Source organism: Oxyura jamaicensis, chromosome 17, assembly GCF_011077185.1.
Source record: "Oxyura jamaicensis isolate SHBP4307 breed ruddy duck chromosome 17, BPBGC_Ojam_1.0, whole genome shotgun sequence".
Taxonomy (NCBI): domain Eukaryota; kingdom Metazoa; phylum Chordata; class Aves; order Anseriformes; family Anatidae; genus Oxyura; species Oxyura jamaicensis.
In genome coordinates, this window is record NC_048909.1 from 9,122,189 (window position 1) to 9,133,133 (window position 10,945).

The 10,945-nt window shown below is 53.5% G+C and overlaps 1 protein-coding gene across 1 annotated transcript in view; it reads left to right on the top strand.

The window, feature by feature from the left end:
* Positions 1-3,406: 3,406 nt before the first annotated feature.
* The window catches only part of CAMSAP1 (calmodulin regulated spectrin associated protein 1), a 32,560-nt gene continuing 25,021 nt past the window's right edge, over positions 3,407-10,945 (top strand). The window contains exon 1 of the mRNA XM_035341221.1: positions 3,407-3,614. The gene's annotated coding sequence lies outside the window, so the exon portion shown is untranslated. The remainder of the gene's footprint in view (positions 3,615-10,945) is intronic.

Genomic DNA, 10,945 nt, shown 5'->3' on the forward strand with positions numbered 1-10,945 from the left:
AGCACCAACAGAATCGGTGTGGCAAGAGTTGTTCCAGTTTCCTCAGGGGTTGGCTACCATAGCTTCTCCCAGCGAGCTGTTCAGTGTCCTGGCTTTTTCCTTCCATGCACACACTCCTCTCCTGAACAGGTCAGCAGGAGCACTAACCCTCGGGAAGGAGCAGAACGGCGTAAAACTACCTGTCTGGCTCCTCGAACATACCCGCCTGCTCTGGCTTCCAGCAGGAGCAGAAGGAAGCAGCAGCTGCTGCCCGTGTGAGTTCTGACAACCTGGCAGCCCCACGCAGTCAGATCAGGGCTGCAGCTCCCCCTGTACGGGGGGCAGCAATCTGGTAATTCTGTGCTTGATCCTGCTATTTCCTGGTGATCTTCCAAAAGAAGCTGCAGCTGTGGAAGCTGCTGAGGACGTCTTGCTACAGGGGGGTAGGTTTGGGGCAGAATTAATGGAGCTCATTCTTTTTTTTTCTTATTATCAAAACCTGAACTTCGCATGCAAGACTTGCCCTTGTGAGCTAAACCATAACTTCTGCAGCTTGGTCCTGAAAAATGGCTTGGAAGGGGCAGGTCTCTGGCGTGCGTGTGTGCACGGCAGCAGCCTTGGTGTAAGACTGCCAGGCGGGGTGACCTGAGAGTGCAGTGCCAGCCCTGGGTGTCCTGTGTCACTGGGAATCTGTCACTTGTGGAGGTGGGGGAGGGATGAAGGTAACTCGAGATGTCCTGCACCAAAATAAACCTGGAGAGGTGGCCAGCGCCCTCCCAGCGCCCTCAAACCCCGGGTGTAAACTTAGATGCCCAGCTGGGGAGCGGTGCCCAGACGACAGACCTGGGCTCAGAGGCTCTGGTGTGGGATCCTGCACGAATCCTGCACCCAGGGCGCTGTACTGCCACGTCCTGGGGCTGTCATGGGGCAGAGCTGCGATCTCCACCAGGCTTTGTGAAATCCCGCTGGGCTGATGATGCCACCGGTGGTTGCACAAGGAGCACGTTGGGACGCAGCACGTGGGAGCTGTTCGGGCTGGTTAAAGGCGAGGGCTCCGCGCCTGCTGCAGGCAGTGGCTGCCGAAGCTTTGCTCCTCGCGCTTGGCAAGCGCTGCTTGGTCGTTTCCCCTGTTCTGATTGTGCTGCACGGGTGTGAGCAGGGCGTCCTGAAGAAATTATTCATGGAAGACTTGTGGCGCTTATGCATGGTGCGGTTACGTGGCTTTTATGAGCTGTAGCCTGGGCACAAACCACACTTATGTTAAAGCCAGCCTCCCTGTGCCCTCTGCCGAAGGGCTGCTCCGCAGGGAATGTGGGCCCCGCAGTCTCATGCCCCCGGCAGCTCCCACACGCCCAGGATTTGGTTGAATTATTCAGCTCCACCTCGCTGTGGCACACAGCAGCCGTGGGAAGAGCGCAGCCCGCGGTGCCACGCTGTAGCTACTGGCTGTGACGTGCTGGCGTGCAGCCTCCTCACTCTGTCCCCCTTGCACAAAGACCCGTGAGGCTTTGGGACATCTCCTTGGACATCTCCCTGGATTTCTTGGCATCAAGGGTCTGATTTTTGCTCTGTTCTGCAGTCCTGGCACAGGGGCAGCAGCCAGGCCGGCTGCGGGCCAGGCGGTGCAGGCTGCCAGCCCCGCACAGCCCCTCCGTGCAATGTGCAGGAAAAGGAAAACAGTTTGGGTCCTTCTAAATTATCCTTAGAAGGCCACCAGCCACCAATTTCCGAGCTGCTGGCTCTCCACCGCAGCAGGCCCCTTCCATCTGTGTTTTCCCCCCTACCCCAGCTTGTTGCCAGGCTCCGTGCGATGAATCACGGGCAGCGCTCAGCTTCCTTCCCGCAGACACCCTCCAAGGAGAGAGGAAAAAAGCACAAAACCCAAGAAATCTGTGCTCTACACGATGCCACCACGTCCCTGCTCTCAGCAGAGGTGCCCTCTTGCCCCGTTTGCAGAAGGACCGAGCCTGTGCGTGGTTTGGGTGTGTTTGTGCACGGTTTGCTTCCAGCCCAGCCGGACCAGGCGCTCCCCGTCCTGCAGCTCCGGGGTTCCTGGTGCCGTCACTTCCTGATCCCAAGCCCATCGCATTTCCGTGGGCTGTATTTAGAGCTTGCTGTGCTAAAAATAAAAGCCTTGGGCGTTCGGTTCCCTGATCCTGGGCTTGTGCCAGGGCCACGCGGAGCCCCCCGGGAAGCGGCTGGGGGCAAGGGCTCAGCGCTGGCCCCGGGGCTGCTTGCACGGTGACTGGGGAGTTTCATGGGGCTGTGGCATTTCTGGGATCGGTCACCACGCTCACTGACTGGGGAATCTCTTGCAGGACTCTCATCTCACTAAAAATATTGCAGTGTGTCATACTGGGCTAGATCTACCAGCGCCTGTAAGGGGGAGATAACGAAGCGTCGGCGGTTCGTTGCGTAACAAATCCCTGCACGGCACTACCAAAACGCTCACGTTTCTGTCCAGATCCAGAGCGTTTGCCTGGGTGATGCCTAAACTCCCCTGTGTCTATGCACAGGTAATGTTTCTCCCTGATTTTAACTAATTTCCGAGTTCCCAGTGAAGTTTAACTATTTTCTAACCTGGGCTGCTGCCTGGCCAGCGATCAGCACACCGGTTCAGTACCCAACTCGGACGTCTCAGCACTGTGCTCAAGCACAAAGTGGAAAAGTGCATTAATTTACTGCTTTTCAAAAATAACTCTGTCCTATGAAACGTCGGGGAGCAGCTGATCGCGCTCTGCTGCCTCCTCTGCATCCTTGTCCTGGTCACGGCCACTGCGGGGTGAAACGGTGCTTGGGGTGCAGCAGGAGGGGTGGCCCCGAGCCCCCCGGGGTTTAGGTCATTTGGCTTGGTGGTTATTTAAGCCGCTGCAAGAAAATAGGCAAAGGTTATACAAAAAAAGAGGCTGAAGCTGCCTCTCGCAGACTGGGCTGCGATGGAGCCAGGTGGCACAGCTGATGTCCTGCTCCTCTGGCTGGGCTTTGCCCCCCAAGGCAGTGCTCAGCACCGTGCACCACGGCAGGGTTGGGGCATCATCTGGAGCCGTGTCCCCCTGCCCCTGGCTCCCAAACGCCTGCCCTGTGCTCCGACACCAGGCGAAGCCCCTTCTAGATGGGTTATTTTCTGATGCCCAGGGGCTGCTCGGTGCCAGCCCCTGCCCTGGGGCATCGGGGCCAGGCAGCTTTTGGCAGAGCAAAGCCGAGAGGTGGGGGGCTCCGGGCCTCTCCCCATTGCACTGATCTGGAAATCACCAATCCCCGCACCCTGAGGGACCAGATGTTCCCCAGGAGACCCCGCAAGGGGCTGAATGTTTTCCTCGGACAAAGCGTTCCGGCTTTAATGAGCAAAACCGACCGAGGAACATCTGCCCCCCCCTCCTCATCGCCTCTGATGTCAGCAGCGCAGCTCCTGAGTCATCCCCCAGTTTCTGTGGCAACGGCAGCGATGCTGGGGAGCGGGGTGATGCTGGGGAGCGCAGCTGTGCTGCCCCTGCCCCTGCCCTGCCCGGGGAGCAGAGGGGGCTGAGCCCCCTGGTGCTGAGCCCTCGGCCCCACCATGGGCTCCCACACCACTGGCTGCCACCCAGAGCCCCCCAAAACCCCCACGGCTGCGAGGATGCTGGCAAACGCCACCGGTAAGTCAGCGCTGCCAGGGATTTAGCTGTCGGGGGCGCTTCTGGTGGGGTCTTAGGGCATCCGCATGGCTTTCCTGGGGGGGGTGGGCAGCTGCACGCATGCACCCCAGGGACGTGGGGGCTCCTTCGCAGCGTGACTGTCTCCGTGTGCTCCTGGCAGCCCCAGGGGTCTCGTGCCCCAAATCCCCAGAGCTGGGGGGCTGCAGGCTGCTCTCAGGGGGAGCTCAGGCAGAACAGAGAGGCACGGAGCGGGTCTGGGGTCTGCGCGGGGACCGGGGTAAGCGGCACCGTGCCGTGGGGACAGCGGGGTCACGCACCCCATGCTTAGACCCGTCAATGCCTGCTCAGAGCCGGTTCCCGGTAGGAAGTCTGTCTCCATAACCCCTGGCGTGTGCTAAATCCTTTGTACGTGATCAAAGGCACCACCTTGCTCTGGGTGGCTCCCCTGCGTGCCAGGCCTGGCAGCAGGCAGGGACGGGACGTGCACCCCAGGCTGTCGGCAGCCCTGCGGGGCCCCCAGTGGTGCTGGCCTCAGCTCTGCTGCCCTGGCTTTGTTTCCTGCTCAGTGCTGGAGTTTCACAGTCGTAAAGTTTTTTCACTGCAAATAGGACCTGGATGAGCAGGCTTGAGACGTTCCAATCGCTGTGACTGGTTTGCACGCTGACATAGTTCTCTGGCTGCAGATTTAAGAGCATTAAAGTGCAACATGTGCAAGCTGGCGGGGACCCAAGGGCGTGAGGCGGTTTTAGTGTTTGTTTTGGCACGACTCGAGGCGGGATGAGAGGGGCTGGGGCTGCCAGGTGAGGAGCTCGGCTGCGGCACGGGGCTGGCGGCAAGGTGCTGGCCGCGGGAAGGGGCTCTGCAGGCTGGCAGCAAACCAGGAGCAGCGTCCTATCAAAACAGCAGAAGTTAAAAATACTAAGGCAAAATTACTGGAAACGCCCTGGGAAGCCCCCAGCGCTGCTGCGTTGTGAGCTTTGTCACCGCTATGTCATCCCCAAGGCATGCCCCGGCCTCGTGGCTGTGGCAATGGCAGCAACCTGGGCTATGTAGAAAATCGTTCATCCCCTGAGGAGGGGACCTGCCTCCTTGGAGGGCCCAGCTCGGCCACGCTGGGAGCCGGGGGGGGAACGCCAGGGCTTGCGTGGGAGCCAGCGTGGCCCCGGGTGCGTGCCAGGTGGTGGGAGCCCAGCGTTGTGGCTGCTTCTGGGTGCAGATGACGGCAGGGGTTGAGGACGAGCAGGCTGCTGGCGACGCGGCACCGCTGGGGAAAACAAACCAAAAGTCGCCTGGTGGGGGGCTCTGCCCCAGCCCACGGGAGGGGCGATGGGTGCTGGGGGACCCTGCCCAGCTCAGACGGTGCTGGAGCACATGGGCGCGTTCTCCACCAGGGTTTCCTCTTGCAGGTGATGGTTTTGGAAGCGAGGCCACCAGCGCTCGGTGCCGGCGTTCGCTGGGCCCGGTCGTGCTCACGGCTTCACCTTGTGGAGCACAGCCAGCAGCAGGGCTGGGGGGCGGTGCAGTTATTATTTTTTTTAAAATAATTTCTTCTGCCTTTCAGTTGTTCTTTGCTTTCCAATAATGTTTAAGTAGTGGTGAAAAAGTTGGAGATAAGTCTGCCTCTCTTTGCGCAGTTACACATTTGCAGGAAATGGAGTTTTACTTTTCAAAGTGTCCTCAGGAAAAAAACGTCTTTTAAAATAAATAATCTGGGTAAAGCGAATCAACAGTTCCCATCACAACTGATCGCTGTCTGAATGCTACCCAAGCACAACTGCTAATAAGGATTTAATTAATATAATGAATGTGGGACCAGGTCTCTCCTTATCAAAGTCTGTCTGGAAAACCTGGTGGGCTGTAAATGCTACTGCCCCATCCTCCTCCTAAAACTAGTCTCTAACACGGTTTATTTTTTAAAATACCTGTTATTAAAGCAGGCACCTCAACCCCCCAGCCCTCGCTGCTCGAGCAGGACGTGCTGCCGATAACGGCGCGAGGGAGCCCCGCACGCCTGGCAGCTGGCAGCGGGCGCTCCAGCCTCCAGAGACACACGGCAAGGGCTTGTCACCCCTCCCTCTGCCGTCTCCCCCCCCCCCCCCCCCGGCAATGAAGAGTCATTAATTAATGTTTGTTCAGGCGCTAAGTACAAGTATTATTTAAATTCAGGCGGAGCACAGCAGGCGGGAGGAGAGGCCCTGGCTGCAGGGAGCGGGGCCACCAGCACCCCTGCCTCGTGTGTCCCTGGTCCCTGGGTCTTGGTGCACACAGCTGGAAAAAGCCTTGGCATTGCGGCATGGCAGGCAGAGGTTCGAGACGGCACTTCCCCTGCCGCCGTCTGAAGCACATCGGGCATTTTACAGAAGGGGAGAAGCAAGCTGAATTAGTATTGCACCCCACCAGCAACACAGCTCACCTACGTGCACGTTGCCTTTAGAATAATACAAGCGAATGAAGGAAATAGGGCGCTGCTGTCCGTGCTTAATTGGTTTTCTTTATTTACATGAAAAATACCGCTCGTTGCGCGTGGTTCCCCAGTGCACAGGTCCGTTGTAGCGCACGTTCTTCGTGAGTTGCAGAACTGAAAGCACGGAATTACTGATAGCTGCAGTATGCTATGGAAACCGCTCCCGTGCTGTTGGTAATTGCACTGAAGTGACTGTTCGATTGCTAAGAATAATACCCAGCTCCCTCTTTCTAAAGGTTGAATACATGACGAACTGTCATGGGGAACGATTTCGTAACAGGGACAGAAGCATTCTGAGGCTGGCAGAGCCGCGGCTGAGTTAGGAGCCTGCCCCTTCCCTCATTTCATCCTCACGTTACTTTGCCCTGGCTTCATCCATTCATTCATGGGACACTTGAGATGCCTTTTTGACCACATCTCTTTTTACTTAGTGAATTTTGAGTAAGACACAACTTTCTTTAAAAAGATAAACCCTTGTGGCATGTGCTGGGACTTCTAGGTTTGAGGGGAGATGGAGAAGACGGCTCTTGGCCTCGCACGGCCGGCAGTCGTGGTGCAGCCCCAAGCCCAGCAGTGACCTCCAGAAGCAGCCCGGCTCGAAGTCGATTCCAGCAGGGCATATTAAGCGCTCAGCACCGGGGCAAACGAGGCCCTGCAGAACTAAGCACAGGGAAGCAGATACAGCCGCATTCACAATTAGCCCATGGCTGAAAACAGAGCCCTAAGAACAGAGCTGGGGGGCATTTAGAATTTGCAAGGATAACGGGGGAAAAAAAAAAAACAAAAAACCTGTTGACTTCTTCCATCCTCTTCTTTTGCCGCTCCTGAGATGGCAAGCGAGCAGCTGAAGCTCTTCCCGGCTGGAGCCACCCACCTTGATACGCCGTGGCAGCGCAGGGGTGGATCAGCTCCCCCAGCAATGCTAACGGGCCGCGCTGGCAGCAGGAGCTCGGTCCCGGGGGGATGCGGGTTGTAAACCAGCTGGAGGGGAGAGAGCGCGCAGCACAAGCGAGAGCAGCGTGGTTTCTCCTTGTTTACTTGGTGGCTGTGCTGCCCGAAGCAAGCCGATCTTTGTAGTGTTTATGCTCTGGGTATGGTAAGCCTTGCTTGACTGTGGGCAATTTTAAAGGAGGTGGTGGAGGGAAAGTATCTCTCTTCTGCTAATAACCGCACTTTTCCCAGGGAAAGGAAGCAAAAGATGGGAAATTACCAACCTTTGGAAAGTGTGGTGAGCCCTGTTAGGGGAAAGTAAGCTAAGCAGGAATCAGGCTGTATGTGACACAAGCAAGCTACCCAGTGTGCCAAAATTCCCAAGTCATAGTCCCTTGCCCTGCTTCTTTTTTTTGCTGATTTTAACACTCAGAGCATTGTCTGACTGGTAGAAACATTGGATGGAGTCTTCCCTCTCCATAAATAGCTCCAGGGAGACAGTGAAGCATAGGCTTTCTGTCAGGCTCCTGCAGATGAACATTTTCCTTCTTCTGAAGGTGCGTTTTGTAACGCTGGGGAAGAATCCCAGTTCACTGTTGGCCTTTGTAACCAGAAGGTGCTAATTAGTGCCACTGATGGTCCAGCTCTTGCTTTCTCTCCATACGCAGGAAGTATCCCTGCCTGTATGATCCCAGTGCACAGCACATTTATATTTCTACAAGCAATATATATTTTTTTACAATATAAACTTGGATCTGATGTCCTCAGGATGACAAAGAACTGATATTCTTATTTTACACGTTGTCTTCCATATTGATAAATGAAACATGGTGGAAGAAACTGAAATCCCAGGCGTTCCTGCAGTAAGGCTGAAAACAAGCACGTGGGTTTAGCTTTGTTGCAGGCAATAGGTGTCATACTTGAATATGGTAATTTGTCAAAGGTATTACCTCCTAGTAATTAATCTCAGAGTTCTGCTGTAAGACAGGTTGTGCAGTATTTGTTGGTTCACGTGTACGCCCACTCGGAATGGTTAAGGAATCCAGAAGAATTCTCTAATAGGAAAATTACTTTGTATAGAAAATCATTGTATTATTTTTTTTTTTCCAGAAGAAAAGCCATAAAGGATGTTTTGTACGGAGTGCAAGAAAGAAACAAGCGGTATGCAAATTAAAGATGAATTTGCTGCTACTGAATATAGAAGAGGTTTATTTTCTCATGAAAAGGAAACACGTTTAGCAATCTACTGGTGATCCTCCTATTTGAATTGTAGGCTTTTTACCTGCAGGACAATTTTGAGGGTGCTGATGCTGGTGGTGCTGAGTTCTGGCCAAACCACTTCATTATCAGCTGCAAAGTTTCCCAAAACATCAATTTGAGTTTTTGCTTAAGGACACCCAAATGCCCTAAGTAACATTTACAGGTTATTACCATAGAGGAAGAAGTCACAGCACGTTTCATACTGGGACTGGAAAACAGTGATAAATAAATGCAAATCCAGAGGATAACACAACATAAATTAAAGGGGAAAAAAAGGTACTACAAAGTACCTTGGGGTCTTTAGTTCAACATCAGCCTGTGAAAGAATGGCATTCTCTTTATTACTGGACTTCCCCTTATGCTATTTCTCCACAGTGTTCATTTTCTTGAGCCAAATGTTTCTACTTTTTTTACCCTGGGAGGTTCAGGGGTCTTGGTTATATTGGCTTTGCTTTGCCAAGGTATTCTGCCACCATCTTAAAACATATTTTGTTTCTAAGTCATTCTGATAAATTGAACAACTAGATCCATTCTTTATCTATAGCAAAAATATATCAGAGAAAAAAAGTAGGACAATTTTCTCCCAATGCGCACCTTTGCCCTCAGATACAGGTCACCTGCTCTAAGAGTCAAAGGGCCATTCTGTTTCTGCAGCATGTTTAATGCCCAATCCACTATGTAAATGAAAACATTCTTCTTGAGTTTAAGGGGATTTGGATTGGGCCTTAATCTAAAAACAAAAGCAGCTTGTTAATGATAACGTCACAAATCAACAGCCTGTAAAAAACTATTGAGAACCAAACTCTTCAGAGATTATAAAACAACTAGCAACTTATTTGCAAGGGACATCTACTTTAATTGCATACAATCTTGCAATTAAGTAGGCTGGGATAACCTTTGAACACCAGATCATATTTCCTGATGACATGAAACAGATTGCCCTGCATTTGCATTGCGAAAAGATATAGGGAAATAAATGTTGAATCTTAAGACAGGTCTAAATTAATCTTTAAAATTTTTGAAACATTTATACAGTCTAACAGTTATGTGTAGCAAAAAATAATAATAATAATAATAATTTATGAGAATCATAACAAAGAAAATTAGGTAGAATAAGGGCAGTCTGCTATCATTGTTGTGTGGCTAAGCTTATAATCGCTTTTTCATAAGAAGGATATTAGGGTAATTCATCAGTCCAGTGCGTGCATTGAAGGCTCAACCCTCTTCATCACGTAACTTCACTTTGGAGATGAGCCCTGCTGCCAATAATGAAACTGGTCAAGTCAGTCAATCTGCAGGATCTTGTTTTGATCACGACCCCCCCACGCGCCGTACAGGGATGCACTTGCTGGTTCCAGCAGTACCTGTGAGCCTGGGGGCCTTCAGATGGTGGCTGGTAGACCACCAGCAGCAAAAGAACTCTAAGGAAATTGGGATAGTCTACCTGCACCCAAAAAGAAAAACAAACAAAAAAAAAAAAAAACAAGCAAACCTTTTTATACTTGTCAAACATTACTTGCTGCTTTCTATGCATCACGACATAAGCAAGGTGAACAGATTCTCCACTTGCTATGAAATACACGGGATACATAAGCCAGTCTTCTGCATGGAAACCACCTGTGGCATCCTTTGATCATGATCAGATATTAACAGATCAAGTCCTGGGGGAAATTGGTTGTAATTACTTGGAGAAAAGTATTGCTGATGATCAAACACTGGCAGTTCTGATGTTTTGTCAAGTGTGGTTGGCTGCCCGGCAGGAAAGATAGCGTGAAGCAAATGTCTGATTTTACTACTGTGGAAGCTATTGTGTACCCAAAGGTTTTCCTGGTTAATGATTTACAATCAGAAGACAGAAATTCTTGGGCATTTATATGCTTCCCTGCATGATAAAGGAGGCCCATCTGACAACTGCAAAGCGTGGTGAGGCAGCACCGCGAACAGCACGGCTGTCAGAGCAAACACACGAACAATGGGCTGCCTGCGGCAGGCCTCGAGCTCGACGTGAGTCACCGCAAAACCTCCGATTCTGCACTTTTGTCGGTTAACGTGGATCCCTCGGCCTGCACGAGCCCTGCGTGCCCGTAGGATCGCAGGCCGGCGGGATGGGGCCTTCTGACAGCTGTGCCGTGCAAACAGGGAGGGGAAGTGGCCCAGGCCACTATGGCCATCATTTAGGTTTCCAGCATAAATGCTCAGCTTGGGGACCACCTTGGGGACCATCCCCGAGACCATCTCAAGGACCACCTTGGGGACCATCCCTGAGACCATCCCAGCTCCACCATGCAGCACCCAGCTGCTCAAGAACCACAGCCAGGGCCAGGAGGCCTCAACAAGGGCTGAGGCAGCAGCGGGGTGGCGGCTGGAGCCCATCTCATGGGGGGGAACCCCTGGGGGTCGGGGCAGGCCCGGGGCTTTGCTTTGTGCAGACTCTTTTTTTTAACACCGAGCGCCTTTCCGAGCACATCACCACGGGGCACCGCGCCCGTGAGGTGAAAGCCCGGGGAGGGCCGCACCGCACCAGGGCCGCCATCACCCCGCGGAGCGCAGGCCGCGGCCTGGGCTCCCGGTCGCCATGGCGACGGTTGCCAAGCGAGGGCCGCGGGCGGCAGAACCGGCGGGGCGGCGGCGCCTGCGCAGTGGCCGCCCGCCGAGCGCGCGCGCGCACGCCGCCCCG